At 34.4% G+C, this 22,097-nt stretch overlaps 1 pseudogene across 1 annotated transcript in view; it reads right to left on the minus strand.

The window, feature by feature from the left end:
* Positions 1 to 8,813: 8,813 nt before the first annotated feature.
* LOC147916097 (uncharacterized) overlaps positions 8,814 to 22,097 on the minus strand; it is an 83,323-nt pseudogene continuing 70,039 nt past the window's right edge. Inside the window, exon 2 of the transcript XR_015553400.1 lies at positions 8,814 to 11,275. The product of XR_015553400.1 is annotated as an uncharacterized LOC147916097 (transcript). The remainder of the gene's footprint in view (positions 11,276 to 22,097) is intronic.

Below are 22,097 nucleotides of genomic sequence, written 5' to 3' on the forward strand. Positions count from 1 at the left end.
TCTCCTTGATATATTCACACAGACCACTGACACTACTACTACAGTTATCTGAGATGGCAGGAAATAATGGCAACAGGAAATGAGTCCCCACTTCCCAGCTGGATTAATCAACCCCCTGCTAACTGGGACTTTCCTCCTCTGATAGTGCTATCAGCCACCTTGAGGATGTTAAGAGAAAAGCTACAGAAATTTAAACCCTCAGGACTAGATGGAAAAGAGAAGTCAGCATCTCCACTCTCTGCAGAATGGAATGTGGTGGTTGAGAAAATCTAATCAGACCAGAGAAGCTGATCTTGACTTAGAGACTTGGTAGTATTAGACACAATATCCAAGGGGCACATCAAACTCGGAAAGGCATGGCTTGTCAGGAAGGGAAATCTAATATATTTGTTTTCTTTTTGTTTTCCTTCTCAATTCTATCCTGATTATATTCCTTCTCCAAGGATCTTTGTCTTCTTCATATTACTATTTGGAGCTTTTTGGTGGGATAACTAATAACTTATTGTATCGTATGTGTATTGCAACTGTTTCTCTGACTCTTTGTACATTTTTCCATTTTACTCATAGTAAATTTTGCCATGGGGAGTTTTTTTTTTTCTTTGTTTTTTTATTTTAACAAATATATAAATCTTTTCCTGTATAGATTCTAGATTTTCTTTCTATGATGACAAAAGTTTTATTTGTTATATTAAGGTGTAATATACCTTGAAGTATGTCTGTATCTTATGTACAGTGTTATGGGCTGAAGTGTATCCCCCCAAAATTCATATGTTGAGTTCCTAACCCGCAGGACCTCAGAATGTGACTATATTTGGAGATAGGGCCTTGAATGAGGAAATCAAGGTAAAATGAAGTCATATGAGTGGGCCATAATCCAATATGCCTCATGTCCTTATAAGAAGGAGAGATTAGAACACAGACACACACAGAGGGAAGACCACATGAAGACACAGAAAATGGCCGTCTAGAAGCCAAGGAGAGAGGCCTCAAAAGAAACCAATCCTGCCAACATCTTGATCTTAGACTTCTAGCCTTCAGAACTGTGAGGAAATAAATTTCAGTTATTTAAGCCACCCAGTCTGTGATGCTTTTGTTATGGCAGCCCTAGCAAACCAATGTATATGGGTACAGATATAGATGATATAGATATTACACATACTCATACAAAAATATATTGTGTTTCGGTGGTAGCGAGAGTGAGAAGTGGAGGCTATAACTTACTTCACTTTATCCCAGATAATAACCTATTGTGAAGATCATTAGGTGACTAATTCATCTTTTACTCAGTGTAGTAAATGACACTTATCACTTATTAAATTCCTTTATGTACCTGGATAGAATTCTGGACTCACTTTCTGCACTATATAGGAGGCTATATGGAAGCTTGTCCTTGGAAAACCAAATTTTTGGGTATGTTACCAGTGAAAGGGACTTGGAAACACAGTAAATGTGGTTGACTCCAACACCTGTGAAGTTGAACTTAATTCCCAAGTTTACCCAATGGCATACTGCCTACTTTGATCAAGATTGGTTCAGGGCTTGTGGGATACTTGACTCCATGCTATTGTAGGAGAGAGAGAAGGGGCACGAAGCCATGCAAGGAAAGATAGATTATCTCTGATCTACTAGTAAATGACTACCTCTAGTAGAAAAAAATAAATGAAGCTAGTTTAGAGTAACCCACTTTTCTAAAATTATACTGACTCCTTCTATCATATGATTTCTGCTAAATGAGCTTGAAAATCATCTTTCAGATTATATTTGTGAGAATTTTTCCTAGGTTGAATACATATGAGCAGTATAATTTAGAGGTATTTTTCTTTATTTTTGCTATAAAGTGCTTGCATTTCTTTCTTATCATATGTAGACAATTAGTAATATGTGTCTTCTTGTCTTCAGTTTAATTAATATACATTATTCTGAAATTTCATCATTTACTAACAGCATGATTGTGTTTATTCTTTCATATAAATTTAACAGCCTGTTAGTAGCATTTTAAACAGTATTAATTATCACTACACTTCTCAGTTAACCATGATACTTTGCTAATGATTTAATAAAATATATTTACTTAAAGTAATTAATTTATATCTGTAAGCAAATTTATTTTATTAATGTTATAAATGTACACAACAGAACATAAAATGTCATTGTTTAACTGAAAATGCCTTGAAAATTGTTTTTTAAAATCCTAGAATTTTCAAACAAATAAAAATTGTAGAATAATAAAAGAGAAAGAAGACAAAAAAATTATCTGATTCTTATTCTCTTTAATCCCTCAATCATATTGTATAACAAACCCAACATCAATAATTAAAATTAATAAGCTTTTATTTGGCTCACAGGACTGTGGGTTGGTGATTTAGACTTGGCCCTTCTGGGTTGTTCTGGTCTAGGCTGGGCTCATGCACATGCCTGTGGTCAGATGGCTATTGATCTTCAATGGGATGACTGGTGGAGTTGAATCTGCTCAACATGCCTCCTACCTTAAAACGAACTAGCCCAGGAATGCTCTGAGGATAATGATAGAGGCAGTAATGCACAAGTAGAAATACACAAGTGTTTGTTTGAGGTTCTGCTTGAGTCAGCTGATCACAACCCCTTGGCCAAAGCAAGTCAGGTGGGTTAGCCCAGATTCAGTGTGGGAGAACAAGTGAAGTGAACATAAGCAGCAGTGACAAAATAAAACTGTTTTTGTGAACTATCACACTTATTCAAACTATTGAATCCATAGTGCTTATAGAAAAGATTTATAGAGGTCCTTTTGGGTCTCATTTGTTATGGCATTATGTGTGGCAGTGATTCAAATTTTACCTCTAGCTTTATATTCTAATCAGGCTAAATCAATAAATTTTATTGAAAGTTTCAAAAAATTTTATCAAAGATATTCAAATATTCCATTATGCAGTGATAATAGCAATAGTTTCTATAACTGAATGGTGCTAAATATTTTTAGGAGGTGCAGAATATCTCTATATAGATGTAATTTTCTGCCTCAAAGGTATATCTAGGGATTTTAGAGTGTAACAATTGCAAGTTGGAGCAGAATAATGGATAATACCAGATATTCTACTTTAATGTTGTTAATAAACCTCTTATCTCATTCATTAATTTTTAATAAATAATATGAATATCAAAATTATATGAATCATGATTATTTTTATTGATTTAGCAAAATAACTGTAAACATTTTCTCCTTTGTTGATCCAATTGTATGTCTTTTTGGCTTTCACTCTGAATTTAATTTAGTTTATCACTACTCTTTTGGTACCAAATCTATAATTTCAGACAGCTCTAATATTTTCCTAGCATCCCTAACTATACAATGATTTCCCTTTGGAAGCCCCTAATGAGCCATTTTCTCAGGTTTGCTGTCTGGCCTATTATAGTTCCTGAACATAAGGCATAGTATCCTGAACACAAAATAGCTGGTGGTCTATTCTTACTTTCTTCTTGAATTTGTGTAATTTCCCAGTTACTTTCATGTTTTTCATTCCCCATATACAAAATCATATACTAATTCTATTTTTAAGGACCGTAAAATAATACATAATTTTTAAGTAATGTAAATATTTTAAAATATATATTAGTAAAAATAAAATAAAGATAATGATTTAGAGGAATTATGTCTTGCTTCATTGTTTCCGGTATACCTTTGTTTTTCCTGTTTAAAATGTGAATCATGGTCAACAAATTGTAGATCATTAATTTCTTGTGAGATTTCTTTGAAAGATAACTGATGTTATGAATATCTGAAGTTAATTGGACAATATTCTCTAATTTATTTAAAATGCACAAATATTCAAGGATTATAAAACATCTAGATTTCATTGTTTTCTTTGAGCAATTTTCAGGTACTTTGATTTGTAGTGGGTTGGTAAATGTTTAACAACAAAAAAAAAAGCCCTAGTTTTGAGTATACAGAATTCAAGATACCAATGTGATGTCATCAATTCAAAGTTGGAAGAGATGTGTACAATCATCTCTTTGAGCTAAATATGAGCAGACTTAGTGAGCGGGTTCCAGCACTCTGAGACCTTAAACATCTTGTCTCACTTTCTTCAGATAATATAGCTATAGATATAGCTTATTCTCATAGCTCTTCTGGCAATGAAAAGACCCACAGGAATTGATAATATAAATTATTTAGGTGACTGTGGGCAAGGACTAACTAGGGTATATCACAGGGGCTACGGTGAACCAGAGAGCTTATCATCCCATCTAAATGGCACAAAAATTACTCAGTTCCAGTGGACTATCTCTGGAATATTTCCAGGATTCACTTTATGTAAAACAATGTTTATTGAGAGTTTCTCCCTAAAAAAAGACGTTTTTATTAATAGTTCCTGTATGAGAGATATGTATTCCCTAGAGGCAAATACCACTCTACATTAGCCGGAAAATTATGGTTAGTAGGTCAGTGACCCGACAATTGGGGACTGAGCAAATCATTGCTCCTTCTTAACTAGCAGTAGTTTTATAATTTTAGCTTTTAAAAAAGTAATCTTAAAATATTAAAGAATTGCTGATGATTTCCAGGACAAAACAAAAGAGGCAACATTCCTAGTTAAGGATTCACTATTAAGCATTGGAAAGTTATATCAAGTGAAAACGAAAGTGCTGAATCTACCTAAAAAACTTCATATTTAATTGAAAAGGTACTTAAATGTAATGAATTTTAAAGCATAGTTACCAAACAAGTGAGAAAAATATAAAAATTTATAAAGTTCAAAACACTCTCACACATTATCATATACAGTAATTCTAAGAAATCTTTTTGAGTTACCAGGTACTGTTAATCCCTGAATTCAAATCTCTCCTTTGTTACTTTGTAGCCATTTGTTGTTTTATTTGGACAAGTTATTTATCCACTCTAAAGTCACAATTGCCATCTGAAAAAATGTGAATGGTAATTGTAGGATGTAATTTAAGGGTTAAATAAAATGTTTGAAGAACTCTTATCATAAGTCTAGCTCAATAGATGTTACTTATTAATATTCCTAACTTAATGTTGATAAAACTGCAGCTCAATGAAGATATTTTTGGTCACACAGTTTATACAAACGCAAGCAAATGTTTGATAGTAGAGTCTGGTTGAATGCTGTTATCATGAATCCGTATTCCTGGACAAAAATATATGGTTCAGAATGAGAACATATACTGTTAATAAGACAGTAGATGCAAATATAATACAGCACTAATTGAAATAATGGATACCTTGGACTTTATATTCAAAATTTTCTCCTTTTCACATCTCGCTGTTGAAAAATGAAAGGATAAGGCGTAAATTGGCAGAAATATTTGCAAGACATATAACTGTAAAAGGGCCTGTGTCCCAAATATATAAAGAACTTTTAAAAAATCAATAAAAAGAAGACAAACCATTGAGAAAAACTGATCAAAATAATTGAAAAATATTTCACAAAGTAAGATATGCTAATAGATAATGTGTATATGAAGCTATGCTCAATGTCGTTAGTCATCAGGGAAATAAAAATTAAAACCTCAGTGAGATGCCATTTTACGTCCATTAGAATGACTAAAATTCAAAAGACTGGCTATCATTTTTGAGAATGTTAAATGTTAGAGAATTCAGATCAGAATAAATTCCTTGAGAGGAAAAAACAGGATGAAATTTTGATCAGATATAGAAGGATTAACCTTTGATAAGTTTATTTTCCTTTTAATGATGAGACTGACTCCCCATATTAACATGGAGGGCTCCACGTTTTGAACTTTACCTTACCTCTGTGTTACCCTCACAGTGTACTTTTATTTTATTTTTTTAAATTAATTAATTTATTTTTTTGGTGAGAAAGATTGTCCCTGAGCTAACATCCATTGCCAATCTTCCTCTTTTAAGATTGTCCTTGAGCTAACATCTGTGCCAATCTTCCTCTATTTTGTATGTGGGACATCGCCATAGCATGACTTGATGAGCAGTATGTAGGTCCGCCCCTGGGATCTGAACCTGTGAAGCCTGAGCTGCTGAAGCAGAGCGTGTGAACTTAACCACTACACCACCAGGCCAGCCCCACGGTATACTTTTAGAAATGCTTAGAACTGCTCATAGGTGAGCTAATCAGTAACCAGTAGAAAGAATAACCTGTTAGCAGAAAATGTATGTCTTCTGCCCAAAACTGTTCCTTCTGTTCCAGATAAGGAAGTAACTGATGTTTTCTCAGATTCCTCAGGAATGTCACATTCAGCAGATCCAAAACTTTTTGTCTACGAAGAAGTGCCCAACTGTCTGCAGTCATCCATCACCTGACATTCCTGAGCCCTCTCCCCAGCCCAGTTTGGCTTATATACGTCATTTCCAAACCAGTTCCCCTTTAAGATGGTTTTTTAGGATGATAGTCTGCCATCTTCTGACCAACTAGCTCATCACTTAATAAAATGTTTTCCCTACCACTGCCTTGCCTTTGGATGGATTGGCTTTTGTCTTGTGGCAAGCAGATAGAGCCCTTACTCGGAAACTACAGTAAGGAAAGTAAGCCCTGTGTGCACAGAGTAGGTACAATTGTATTTGCGGTAGAGTGATAATGTCAGAGTTCTTGATATATATTTTCTTAGAGATCAATGAAGCAGATTTATCATTTGGTAGTAAGAGATGCAAGAGTTTTCAGAGGTGGTGAAAAGAGGAGAGGTTAAAATCCAGTTACAGTGGTAAGCAGGAAAAACGTAAGGTTGCTGGGCAATGTTGCGTCTCCATTTGCATTTTGGGTGATTTTGTAGTGTTGATACCCAGTACAAGATAGAGACAAGATATTGTAGAGTCTGAGAGGACAGAGTCTGGAGTCAGACCACATGTGTTTAAATCCTATTTCTGAAATAAATCATATGTATGATCCTGGAAACAGTAAAATTTTCTTGCGCTTCTGTTTTCTCATCTGTAAAATGGGGATATTGACAATACTTAGGTTGTTTGTAAAGATGAAGTGAATTAATAAATGTAAATGTTTAGATACTTTTAGTATGTATTGTTATCTCTGTGTTAATAGCAGCAATACCTCTGGCTATATTCCACTACTCTGAACTCGAGGAAATAGACAAGATATAGACAAGGAAAAAACACGTACTTACAGGGAATCAGGGTTGAAAAATTTTCAAGTCGGTGCGCTGGAGACTGAGTTCAAAAAGTAAAGAGCATTTTCAAGGGTGTTATAATAAACCAGAATCTAGGCTGAATAACAAGAGAAGTGAGAATATGAGGGGTAACAGTACTGAAATAATGCTGCTAATGTTGCTAATGAGTTAGATTTCTACGTGAGTTGAGTGAGTAAGGAAATAAGACAGAGGTGTGGGAAGTACATTCAGAAAGTGGGACAGTTCAGATTTCTGAATCAATGTACTTGCCAATCATAAAGGTTTTAAGATATGACAATGGGGATGGAGACTGAGATGATATGGATAAAACGGTTTTTGGAAATAAGAAGATCCAAGGAGCTGAGCGGCACATTTCTGGGCTAGTCATCTACGTGCAGTTTGAAGTCATACAGAAGAGTAAAAGCAAAAGAGGTAGAGAGGAATACTATGAGCCAGATTCCAAAGGTTTTAATGTTTGAACGAGAGTGAATAAGAAGTTTGAGTATGAAGTACCACATAGGATAGAAAGTAGTCTCTCGTATCTTGTGCTTCATCTAAACTAAATCTTTTATAGGAGGAAACAGCATAAACATTTGGAAATGCAGTGAGAAATGAGGAAACCTACACTAGCTCTTTCTTTGCTGGTGCCTAAAATCCTTCACAAGAGAGGCAGACTAAGAAGGCAGTATCATTGAGGTCTATCCTGGTGAAGAAGACAAAAGGAACTTTCAGAAAAGAGGTTCAAGATATAGGAAGTTTGAGAAAATGTTTCAGGAAGGTGGGGAATGGTGTAGAATTGCTAGATATTGGAGGATATATAGAGCATAACGGAGTATAAATCAAAGTTAAGAAGAATGGACCTGGGAGCCTGGACTTCTGGCATTAAATAAACAGAGCTTAGCAAATGGGTTTAGACCTGATGGTCTCTTAAAGAAAGATAATCTCTCATCTCTAAGAAGATATTTGGAGCATCCATGCAACTATTCTCTCCTGCATTAGTGATTGTTTGCTGGCCTGAAGGCACAGCAATCCGATTGGGAGCATTAGGCATTCAGATGTCCTCCAAGCCCTTTCTGGAAACCATGAGGAAAGATCTAGAAATGAACAACAAAGAAACAAAGTCCAGTCCGTAGACACTGAACTTTTTGCATTGTGAGCATCAAAATGCCCCCATTTTTTCCTTCAAAAAATATTTCATCTTCATTTAACATACAATTTCAATAAAATTGATATTTAAAAATGTATATAAAACTTTTTAATGTACACTTAAATATATCCATATTTATAAATATATAAATATTTAAATATATAAATATATAAATATTTCTTATATGGGAAAATATAGTTTTCAATATAGCGTTTCATAAATATGATGGTAACTGGGACTTTTAGAAATTTTTGATTAGTCTGTGAAGGTGAAACCTCATAGACATTATGATGAGTGATATCAACATAAATTGTTTTAACCCATTCCTTAATTATACAATTTCTCACTTGTAGAGTATGCTATAAAAATGGAAATTTCTTTGTACAGTGCCAATCCTCAACATGGCATGCCTGCTTGGCACGGGCACTACTCTTCCTGACCTCACCACCAAAGAGTAAAATAGTTATTTCTCTAAACACTACAACAGGGATTTTCCAGAACAAGGATGCTTTTCTGTGAACAATAACATATCAGAATTAATGTGTAGGCAATAGAGTGCCTATCTATAAATCCCTAGATCACTAAGTTGGCCATTCCCCTGTCTACAGGCTGCTTCCACATCTCTTGATGTTGGAACAATGATAAAGCCTTTGCATTTTTTCCCTGTCCCAATTGGTCTACAGTTCAGTCAAGCACACATCTACAAACCTTGTTTTTAATCTTCTCCAAGGCCAAATTGTTTTATTTCAGTGGTGGCTATATAAGTTCCAGGGAACAGTGGTCAGTAAGCTGTTATTCAGGCAGATGGATGCTCAAGGAATGAAGTAATAATGTTTATTTTCCTTTACAGGCTGTAGAATCCTTAAAATCAAGGACTTGTCTCTTTTTACTTTTTAGACTTAAATGTATCCATATTATTTAGTAAGTGCTAGTTAGAAGTGTTTAATAAATGTACATTGATTTTTGCAGATATAGCAGCACCTAGGGAAGGAAAAAAATGTGTTCTGTTCCTCTACTTTTCTTATACTTGTGTTCCCCAGCACCACACAAGAATCAAAACGAGATATGACCTCAGCTATATTCAACAAAGCCCATTAAATATTTACCCTTGTATTAAGTGTTCAATATTTACAATGATGAAAAATAAGGTACAGTGCTAGCGCTCTAGCAGTTTGCAATCTCGTTTTCTACAACTATATATGTCATCTAATAAATCCATGTGTCCATGTGACTCAGTTTCTACAGAATTATTTTTTTTTAAAAAGAGCATTCCATTAGACTAATTATCACATTAACACTCCTGAAAAATCCCTTTCTTCTTTCCCCAATCTCCACTGAACGTGAACTGCTCCACAGATATACATTCCAAGTTCCAAAACCCCTATTCTGGTTTGGAGACTTTTATTCTCTCACTCCCTCTTTTCTCTCTTTAATACATTTGTTGGCCAGAACAGCCCGCCTCCCATCGAGCAAAAGGAGGAGGACAAAAACTGAGAGGAAAACTAAAGAGAAAGTGGGAAAGCCCGTGAACACTCAATAATTTTTGTACCATTACATAGTTTTTAAATTCTTATTATTTTATTGGCATCTTCAACTAGATCATTGGAGTAAGCATAAAGAGGCAGAAGAGATATTCTTCTACAATACCTATTTTTTCACAATACATCTGAACTAAGTATGCAAAACTTTATCTTTCACTATATTGTTTATAATTCTAATAGCAAGTTTTGAGACAAATATATTCCTCTGTGCTGTTAATTTCTTATAATATTCATACAATGTCTCTGAAAGTAAAGGGCAAACACACCTGGTCCATTCAGTATCACGTGTTTTGAGCAATACATCTTTTGTATTCTGAAATAATATTTACCACCAAAGTAGTGTAAAATTTAAGTAAACCTAAAGAATATATTTTTTTAACTTTTCAGGACTTTGTTTAGTTTCCAGGACTAAACATTTCCAGGTTTTTGACTCCAACCCCAACAATAGTATTTCACCTTCAAAAGTTCAAATTTTTTTTTTGGAATGTCAGTGGCTTCATGGTTTGCTGGTTACATCTTCAACTCCCACTTCTCTTGCTCTATTACATTATTGTGCATTTATCCAGCAAGTGTGTTTGCTGTCTTTTCCTGGAAGAACCTTATTCCACTCCTCAAGGGCCTTTACCTCTTCCAGAAGGGCTTTTTCCTCCTCTTGAGGAGCACTGTTTTCTTCTGTAAGAGCCTTGTTCTCCTCAGGAAGGGCCTGTTCCTCCTCCCACAGAGCCCGTTCTTCCATCTCTAGTGCTGTTCCTTCTTTCATCAGGGTCTCTTCCTCCATCCTGATTGCTCTCTCCTGATGCTCTAGGGCCTTTATCTCCTTGTGGAGAGACCTTATTTCCTCTTGAAGAGTTGTCATCTCATTCTGGAAGTCTTTCTCTTGTTTCCCGAGAGCCTTATCTGACCTTCCAGGGCTCAGTTCTGTTGCCAATAAGACTTTCTTTCTGTGTTCAAGGCATTGATTTTTTTCCCCCGGTGGCTTTTGGCTTTCTAAAATCACAGTGTAAACTTGCACAGGATCTGGTTTTGCTGTCTCAGGGACTGATTCTCCTCCCACATTAACTGGTTGTCCATTCAGAAGGCTTTGTTTTCTGCTTGAAGATCTTTGTTTTCTCCCCAGAGGGACTTGTTTTCTTTTCTAAGAGCCTTGGTCTCATCCATGGACATCTTACTGTCTCTCTGAAGATTTTTTTCCATCTTGTGAGATTCATATTTGAGCTTTTTTTGATCTTGAATGCAAGAGAAAAAAGAGGAAAACAAGCACGATATCTTCCCTTTATTTATCCACTTTGATTCACAGACAACCATTGTTACTTAGTGTTTTATCTGAGTAAAATGTATAAGCTCCAAGTGTGCTGGGTTCAACCAGAGGTGAACTAATGATGCTGGCAACAAAAAAGGTCTTAGATTTGTTAAGAATTTGATCATACAGAACTGCCTGTTGTGTTGACTTGCATAAGGAGTAATATTGCAGGATCTAAACGAGGCTCAGTCAGGCCCACTGCAGGAGAAAACAGCGAAAATAGGAAGAGAAGTCAGAAAATTAATTATTAGGCTGATATAACAAACTGAGTATGTTTAAATCTCAACAGATATAAATTACAAGTTAATAATTCTAGATTACATGTTGAATATTGATCAAGGTTAATGCATTGAATTCCTGTCTATGGTAAACTAAGGTAAACTCTGAGCTAACCTACTTCTATTAACTAGTAATCTTCCACTAATACATTCATTATTTATAATTAAATCACCTGTTGTTGATGTGGTAAAATATCATGTATTAAAAAAAATTTCTGGCTTTGTAAGAACTAGAAATAATTTTTTAAAGAAGTTATACACTATAATTTGTACCATATTTACTTAAATATTTAGTACTGTATTCACATATTTAAATGGATATTGACACTTACATTTCTGTGGCCTCTGAATTCCCTGAAAGCCTGATTCTTTTTAGTACTAGACAACAACTAGGCAACATTTTATGTCATCTATAGCGATGTCATATAGTGTTGACACTAATGATATAATGGGTGTTATACATAGTCTTTGGGTGTTTTGTTGGTATGTATTTTAGGGAAAAAAATGTAATTTAAGAAGCAAGGTTATATCTGATAGATTTTCTCTATTATTAAATGAATATGTATTTAGTCCTTGCTTCCATCTAAATTATTAAAATTAACTTAAAAGATTGATTTTTGTTATTAGCAAAATAATTTCTAATTATTGTATCCTAGGAATTGGCAAATACTTGTAAACACTGTACAATCAAAGGTGAAAATATTTTAAATGACTTTAAGATCACTGCTGAAAAATCAGAATTAGGTAAATTTGTATGTTATATCGAAGAAACAGCACTGGCAACGTTTTAATTCCAGCAATCCTATTTAAGCTAAATTTTTTATTATGCAACAGTTGCCCACTGCTAGAATATAAAGCAAAAGAGTATTTTCATAATTTTTTAAAATGTAAACTTTTGGTGAGATATAGAAATATTTAAATATTTGTATATTACATAGATGTCACAATGTTTTAACTATTTATTCTTACAAATTTATAATTGGTTTGAGGTATAAACTTGAAAATTGAATACACAATAGCATATATAAGCCAAAAAACCACTCACACCTGAATAAAGATTTGCCAACTTATTCATCGTACCAGATTTTTAAGCAGCTGTTTACATTACATCTGTTGTGTTTAACAAGGTTGAAAAAAAGTGTTTTTCTCACACATTCATAACTTTCTGTTTAACTTAAAAATAGTAAAAAAAAAAATCATAATGGCATGGAATAAGAGTTAATGTAAAATTAAGAAGATGCCTGTAAAAGTTGTCAATTTCTTTGTTTTTCAATTGATGAGAGTGAAATATCCATTCAATAATCTTCATCTATAACTGAATTGAAAACGTATTTTATGCAACCATGCACAAACTTCTTCTTTATACTAGTGTTTCTGCTATTTTGCTACTGCTGCCATGGTAGCTAAAGATTCAGAGAGAGTTCCAAAAGACAAAGAACTCTGGGCATTCTGTATTGGAATGTTGTAATTCTTGAGGTTTAAGGGCAAACTAGGAAACAAGAAGAAAATCTCTGTTGTCCTTGATCTGTTGAATAAATTGATTCATAATTTAAAACTTTCCCTCAAATAAATTACAGGTCCAGATGGTTTCATGAGTGAATTCTTCCAAATATTTAAGCAAGAAAGAATATTAATATTTCCATGAACTCTTTCAAATGATAGGGAGAAAAAATTAACAACCTGTTGTTTTGAGACCATCTTACCTTACATAGAAATCTGACAAGGATATTACAAAAAAGGAAAACTGCAGTCTGAAGTATCTCATAAACACAGATGCAAAAATCCGAAACAAAAGATTAGCACGCCAAGTCCAACAATGCATCATATAAACAATATATCATCACCAAGCTGGGTTTAATTCATGAATGCAAGATTGAGTTAACATTGGAAAATCAATTAATGTAATTCACTACATTAACAGAACAAAGGAGAAAACTTTTATCTCATGCCAAGATGAGAAAAGCAATTTCAGTAGATTCAGAAAAAACATTTGATAAACAAAAATCAACACACTTTCATGATTAAAAGCCAAACCAAACCAACAATACCACCAGCAACAGTGTCCTCTTAGCACACTAGGAGCAAAAAATAACTTCTTTAATTCAATTATGAGTATTAAAGAAACCCTGCAGAAGCACGCCAGATGATGAAATGCTAATAGATCACAAATATATAAGGATGCCCACTATCATCACTTTCATTCTTCATTGTCCTGGAGTTTCTTACTGCTGCAAGATAAGAAGTTACATATGTAAGGATTGGAAAAAAAATAAGGCTCTCACTATTTGCAAATAATGTTGCAAACATTTATAATAAAATGTTGAACTATTGTAATAAAATAGTTGAACTATGCTAAACTATTAAAATTAAATATAATTTAGCAAGCTTGTTGGATATAAAGTCAATCTAAAAATCAGCTATATTTTCATATATTCAACAAACAAACAACTGGAAAATGAATTTTATAGTTATATATCATTTACATTGGCAGCAGCACAAAACACTTAGAAATAAATCTATGCAAGACCTTTCCACAGAAAGGTATAAACATTATTGGGAAAAATTATAGAGATATAAATAACAGGAAGAATAGACCAAGTCTATGATTGGAAGATTCAATATTGGAAAGATGTTAGGTTTCCTCAAATTGATGTATATACTCAATGGATTCCCTGGAAAAATAATACCAGCAGTTTGTGTAGATGCATGTGTGTAAATTGAAAAGTTGATTCTAATATTTATGTTGAAATGCCAGAAAAAGCCATGACAATCTTGAAAGGATTGACAACTTTTTAAAAAGCTATGGTAAATCAAATTGTGTAGTGTTAATTCAAGGATAGGTAAGTAAACTCAGGAAGGTAACTCAGTAAGTAAACTCAGATATTCAGTGGCTCAGAATAGGATGCTCAGAAACAGATGAACATATTCATGGACACTTTCTACATGGAACAAAACTGATGAATCTCACAAACAATAAAGTCAAATGAAGTAAACAATACATATCAGATAATTTCATTTGAGTAAAGTACAAAGTCGTGATAATATATGATATTACAAGGCATAGTAGAGATTACTTCTGAGAGGGAAGGAGGTACTAATGATGGGATGCTGGTAGTGTTCTACTTTTAGTTCTAGGTGGGGATTCCATGAGTTTGTTCATTTTTTGATAATTCATAGAGCTGCCCACAAGATTTGTACACTTTTACACATGTATGATTTACTAAAATAAAAATATTAATGTAAAAAAGCAACAAGAGAAATTGTTCGTGTGTAAATTGATGTTATCTTTGTGTTTGATTATTTTTATAAAAGTCTACCACTAAATAGCAGTGTTATCTTGGGCAAGTTATTAACTTTTTTCCTCTCCATTTCATGAATTGCATAATAAGGAATACCCGATCATTTTCTTATGTGGATATAGTGAATTAAAATACATATAAAGAACTTAGAAGTTCACCTGGCCCATGTTAAGTGTGAGTCACCACCAATTCATCATCATCATCACTTTTTTTTTTAATTTGCTTATAGTGAAAAGAACTTTCTAGCATATGTTTACATCTGTATCAAATGTCACTGGCATTGTTGCTCCAGTACCTTGCTTCACAAAATTTACTGTGTTTCAGGATTTTCTAAAATTCCTGGTCACATTAATGTTTCCATTATTGGTAAATACGTTATTTCAGATCTCTTCAGGTCAGTTATAAATTTCAAGGTAGTCTTGCCTTTGCTATCATTTAAACAAATTAAGTAGAAGATAGGGATGCAAAGAAAGTGACACCTTGGCTGTTTAGTAATATTAGAAGATCAGACTCAATTAAAAGAAAACTAATGTTTAGTAACAACATTATTTTAGAAAGGAAAGTTCCCAAACTATTTCTAATTATCTGTTTATCAATTTGCAGATGAATTATTTGGTTTCAGACTTTTAATTTATTTTAAACTGTTGACTAGTGCCATGTTCTAAATACTAATGTAATAATAGTGTTCATATAATTGCAGATTGTTGGGTAGAGCAAATATAGTGAGGATTTGAAATCACGTCCTCAGTAAGTTTCCTGCAGCTGGTCAGGAAACATCCAGCGTCATTTTATAGTTAACATGATTTGTTTTTGTTCCTTTTAGTTGAAGGCTCAGAACATATTGATTGCATAAAAATATTTTACGAATGAATAAAAAATTGTGGTTTACAAAGTCAGCCTTCTAGAATTAAAACATCTTAACATTTAAATTAGTGTGGTCTAGCCCTGGCTCTGTTGCTTTCCAGTTCTACGACCTTAAAAATTCTCTCTGAGAATGGGCTATCTCTGGTCTAAGTCAGCCTAAGTGACTCTTCTCTAAAGAAAAATCAGGCCTTCTGAGGATGAACAGCCTCAGGAATGTCAGTATCACGAGTCCAGAGACACTTGGGGAGCAGATTGTGAAGTCTTAAAAGCCTAAATTATTCTTAAATCTTAAATATTTTTATGTTCCACAAGTTCTTTGAGCTCCCAAGACTGGGAAAATAGCACAAGGAAAACAAAGGACAAGCAGAAATCAAGCACGATAAATGTGGTATTATTGAGGTTTGAGGAACCACTCCCAAATAGTGTCATTTGTCTGAATTGTGTCCCACCAAAATTCTTATGTTGAAGTCCTAACTCCCAGTACTTCAGAAAGTGTTTGGAGATAAGGTCTATAAATAGGTAATTAAGTTAAAATGAGGTCATTAAGGCGGGCCCTAATCCAATATGCCTGGTGCCCTTATGAGAAGAGGAAATTTGGACACAGACAGGCAAAGAAGGAAGACCCATCTGAAGACACAGGGAAAAGACCACCATCTCCAAGCCTCAGGGGAAATGAACCCTGTTGACACCTTGATCTCAAACTTCTAATGTGAGAAAGTATGTTTCTGTCATTTTAGCTGCCCAGTCTGTGGTACTTTGTTATGGTAGCCTTAGCAAACTAATAAAAGCACCACTCTTCTCTGCTTAAGTAATGAAAAAATTGACCTGTGAAATTAGATTTCATGGAAAGAAATTGACCATCAACAGGTTGATTTTGGTCCTCCTATGTTACCGTTTTGCACAACTTTTTAATTTCTTTTTCCCCTTTGAGTCTGTGATGTCTGACACCCAGTTCTATATTCGGTTTGGGCTCTAGCTAGGAACCCAGTGTTTACATTCCCTCATGAATGGGTATTTTCAGTCATGCACAACAGTGGCTATTTTTTCTGTTGCCTCTTACGGAACTGTTTACACTTAAGAAATCTGTCTCCTAGGGAGGTTTCTTTCTTATATAAAGTTAACCAATTCACAACCATCTTGAGTTCCTCTGGTTCTTGCACTAGTGAGAAGACTCGGGGTATACTCCATTTGTGGTTTCCTTCTCGACCTGGAATATAGAAGAGAACCGGGGCAGCTAATCCAGCTCTACTCATACAGGCTTGGCATTAAAAATTTAAAGCTGGAACCTCCCTAGTGCTGTGAAGGACACACAAAGTTCAGCTTCCACGTGATTCTGTAAATCAGTTTCTAAAAGAACTTTAAAAATATAAAGTGTTCTTTTGCCTAAAACTGAACCTTGGCTTCATCTATGCCTGCTTAGGAAATGCTGAACTTGTGAAGTAAACAATGAAAACGTGCATACTGAAGCCACATCTACCAACTAAAGGTACAGTTGTTAGCTTGCAGGCTCACAAGTAATCTAGCCTTTGTAGAAGGTAGGCTTGAGGTCTCCATGCATTTTGCCTGCTAGACCCCCAGCAGCCAGCCTGTGCTTGTCAGACTTCAATCATGAGGTTCTGCTGGCTGTTAAGCCCCATGAAGTCTGTCCTACAGAGCAATGTAGCACCCCAAGTGGTCCCCTTTGAGCTTTTCCAAGGTCCAAGTGACTTTGCCAAACCTAGAGATATCTGGCACTTCTGAAGCCAAGGCATCTTTCCTTAAGGTAATACCTTTGCTCAAGTCCCTGCAGTCACCGCAGAACTGGCTTGAACATCTTGCACAAGCCTTAGGAATAAAAAGCCAAATGCTCAACTGTAAAAATATCACCTGGATAAACATAAACATCTCTCAGGCTAAAAATATCTTGCTCACAAACTAAAATCCAAGGCCCAATGCCGTACACCCTGTACACATGTGTAGCCTTAATCACTTCCTTAAATTTCTTTTTTGTCTTATGTTTTAGAATATCTAAAGAGCATATCAAAGTTTCAGGTCTCTGAAATTAACTACTCAAAGCTGCAAATGTTCCAGGGAGAGACAGGACTTTGTGAAACATAAACTTTTCAGAAAATCAATTAATAGTAGGTACTATCTGTGGGTAAGAAGAGTGGAGATGATTCGTACATATTTGAGATAAATCACCCCACCTCCCCAAGACAGAATGAGTAAAGTGGTATAGAGAGGTCAGAAAGTACACTAATTGAGAACCTTCCAGTGGATGTTAGAAAGAAATGCCCCTCCCCACCCCCAAGAAGTAACAAGTGAATAGAGACCTACCATTGGGAAAAACTGTTGATGGAGGACACTCAGGGGCAGGTCTGAGAGCCTCCACTCTGTAAGAGTAGGGGATTAAGGGTAAGTAATGCAACCGTAAGAAGGTTAGGGCTATAGCCAGAAAATCAAGGAGCTTGGAAATAAGATTTAAATTTGCCAGATCAGGCAACAGCGACCTTTCATTTTGTTATATCTGTTTGAAAAGGTCAAGATTGACTTTGATTGTGATCCACTAGAATATGTTCCAATTTAAATTTCACTTTCAACCCTAAAACTCCATTATTGCCTTAAAAAAAGGAAAACAAAAGCAAAAATGGTAATCAAAACCAATAACAACCAAAAACAACCACTTACTTTTAACTTACATTCAAAGAACATCTCCTAAAGATATGAAAACTAAATACAATCACCACGATGGTTTGTTTGAGTTAAATGACTGTCTAATTGCTTTATAGAAAATTACCTTTCTTTCTCAAAACAGCATGAGGCTGCCAAATCTACTCCTGTTGTAGTGAGGAGCCTCATGCTATTTGGCTTCCGGGCGCCATCTGCGTTTGTCTGCATCTGATTTCATCCTCCTCAAACTCCTCTCAAAAGGAGCACAGAGAATCTGCAATTCATGTCAGGGCACCCAGCCAGATTAGAAGCTGCCAAATATCAACATCAGGTTTTGTGAGAAAAATTAAGTTACTTAAGCCTTCTCTCTAGCACAGCGATGATGTTGGATGAAAGGTTATGTAATTTGAATCTCTTTCTACCCTGCCGGGTAAAGATAATTTGGAAGTGAAAATGTGAGGTTATGATGTGATTAGGACATTTTACGGTGACCTAACCTTTTCAACTGTTATTCTCACTGTGTCTGGTTATCATGTTAGTGATTTTTTTTTTACTGTTTTTCTGCAGTTGTCACCCTATGACATGGAGAGTAGAATGCAAATATCTTCACATACTACATTTTTAAAGGGTTTTGTGGTTCTATAGCACATCTTCAACAATACATTATCCTGTGCAGCAAAAGTGATGATATGCGTGTGTTTTCACTCTGGTTATTTTCTTCCCAATAAATTGTTTTGGACTGATTTATGAAACAGAAATTTAAAACTGGAGAATAAAAGCAATAAGAAACCTCAAGGGTCAGGTATTGAATGGGGCATTTGATTAATATTTTTAGTATTAATTTTTCTCATCAGTAATGATAATAATAATAATAGTATATCCTCATAGGTTTACTTTGAGCTTTGACCAATTAATATATGTCAAATTTTAAAAATGTATAGTTACTGATGAATGAAATTAGCTGCAATTATTCTAGTAAAGTATATTTTCAATTCCAAATAAAAATTAGGTAGTGTTAATAACAACAGCAGAAATATTTTAAATGTTTATAACATTTTGTGGTTTGAAAACCTGTTCTCACATACATCAATTCATTTGACTGTCATAAAGATAACAATAAAATAAAAATTCTAAATTTAAATCTAAATAGCTATCACTTTGTAAAATTTAAGACCAAAATATTTTTATGACATTCATAAAGTCATGTAGGGTTGGAAAACTTTTCCATCTTCCCTTCTAGGTTCTTTGGCTGGTCTAATAATTAAATTGACATAAACAGATTAACATGAGAAAAACAAATTTAATTTAATATGTATGGGAGCCCCATAAGAAATAGGAGACTCAAAAAAGTGACCAACGCAGGTAGGTTTTATACCTTTTAGACAAAGAAACAATAAATTTGTGAAAAATTGATAAAGAAGTTTGGGTTTGGGATAGTAAATTAGAGAGGAAGTAACAACGTTTGTTTATATAGCTTTCTGGCCCTAAATTCCCTATTTCTGATGCTAAGGATGCCTTTTACCCTCCTGGTACAGGAAGGATACCTTTCATGTGGGAGATTTATTTCCTGCTTTTAAAAGGACAAAGAAAGTTTAGAGCGTCCTTCTTGTACCAGCTGTTTCTTAAGTAACTATAATTCAAAATAATCAATTTACCAAAATGGAGTATTTTGAGGTGACATATTCTGTTCCTCTTCAGTCACTTGGTTACTATGAAAAGGCAGAACTTCAGGATTTTGACTACAAATCTATGACTGTTCTGTACTATGAGTTCTCACAGATCCAATAGTTACCAGAGTCCTAGAATTCTTGGGGGAATTTTTTCAGACTACACTGATTTTTTCCTGCTTGGCTACTAGGTACAATTAGTTTGTATCTCTAAAAGCACTTCATCCTTATATATTTGAGCATACACATGATTTTATAGAATGTCCCAGAAAAGAGGAATGATGCAGAGTTTGAGATGGAATAAAATCAGAGGATAGATGGGCAGACATGTTGTAAACCAAGTGGCTTACTCACTGAATAAAAACAACAATAATAATAAAAAGCTTTATTTTATCTGTGAATGTAAGCAATAAATTAATATCAGAGGGATATTAATGATTAATAAAGCTGATAACTTTATTATTCGGGATCTCCCTTATTCTTTAACTGTGTAGATGAGTGTGAATGTGTGTGTGTTTGCTTTCTTTTTCCTTTACATTGTAGAGGAGGAAGAAATATTCCTCTATCTTCTGGGTTCTTCTGGCTGATCTAAGAATTAAATTAACATAAGATAGAATAACAGGAGAAAATCAAACAAATTTAATAACATGTATAGGGGAGAGAAACCCAGGAAAACTGAGTAACTCACCAAAATAGCTGAAGCCACGGCCTTAAATATTTTCTTTAGCTAAAGACAAAGCAGGATGTTGGGGGTAGTAGTGTGGGACTTCAAAAGGAAGGAAGAAGACAATTCATATGGAGATGGAAAAGTAAATGCTTGGTAAACAAATGTTTGCCATACCTTGTGAAGACAATGAGACATGGGGAGGACTTGGATTAAATGGACCTTGCTAGGTTCCTCCCTGTCTACCACACCTAGTTTATTTTACACTATAATAGTTATCTATGGTGATAGCTCCTTCCTGAAACAGGCCTTCTATCTTAAATTCTTTTAGGCAGTTAGGAGGAAGGTCAAAGTTTCTTTCTAAGTCTTTTTTCCTAAAAATAATCAAGCCAGAGTGGAGTGGCAAATTCTGATCCCCCACAACATACACTGACAAGCACAGCATTCATACCTCATTTACTTACTTTTTAAAGAAATTTTATGAATATTTGGGTGGAGTATCACTATGGGAAACTCTTATAATTTAGTCAGCTTTTTCTAAAAATATGTAATTAAGAAGAGATCCTAAACTATTTCCAGCAAATCAAATTGTCAATATTAATATATATCATCATTTTATTAGTCATAGACTACAGATCTTATGGCCTACTGGATTAGAAGATCTGAGACTATAGAATGGGTCTCTCAAAGTCTCAATCAAAAGAGAGAAGAGACATAAAGGATTTCGAGATAAAATATTACAAACATCTCCATATTCTTTGTAAATGATTGCTATCCCACAAATTCGTATGATGAAAAAGGCAGAAGGACAGGTTCGTTATTCTATCTTGTCCAGGTCCCATATCTCCACTAATATTTCATTATGGGTAACTGCACCAATTGGTTGTGCATTGTGCTTTTAAAGAATCAAGTCTTCATATTTACATTTCAATAAAGCTGTAGCCTAAAAGTGAGATGCACAAAATGACTGTTACTCTAATGCAATTGTTAGGGTAATTTAAATAATAAAGGAAATTAGTTATGTAAATGTCCAGCTATTCTCACCATTCAGCCTTGATGAGCTTCAGCAAAGAATAGGAAAAGTTGTGCATCTTTTCCTTTTTCCTTCAATACCCTATGAGAATAATATTCACTAGAGCTAAACTGCTCAATGAAACTGATACATTTCTAAAAATATGCTGGAACGTATATTGTACAGAAAGGAGAACATGAGTCTAACACATTTATAAAAACAGCATAGATATTAACGGTTGAAGGAATGGAGGTATAATTTTAACAATAGAATAGTTTATAGCTCACAGTAATAATAAGAAAGTGTCTTTTTGTAGCATCTACCATAGCTAGGAGGGAATTTAGAGATAATTGAATCCAACATCTTCCCTTCAGGTGGAGATACCGATGTGGAGAAAAGGGTAAGCTTCATGCCTAAGGCCACATAACTGGTTAGCAGCAGAACCTTCACCAGATCCAAGATATTTGACACTGGGACCAGATCACTTTTCAGTATGTCATAGCTGACTTTGAATTTAGTGAAAAAATTGTTTTATTTCTTCTTAAGTAGTGAAAATCCTGCTAATAGCTTTTATTTTGTGATTTAAG

The sequence above is a fragment of the Ceratotherium simum genome, chromosome 10 (assembly GCF_057802395.1).
Source record: "Ceratotherium simum simum isolate JZ-2026a chromosome 10, ASM5780239v1, whole genome shotgun sequence".
Taxonomy (NCBI): domain Eukaryota; kingdom Metazoa; phylum Chordata; class Mammalia; order Perissodactyla; family Rhinocerotidae; genus Ceratotherium; species Ceratotherium simum.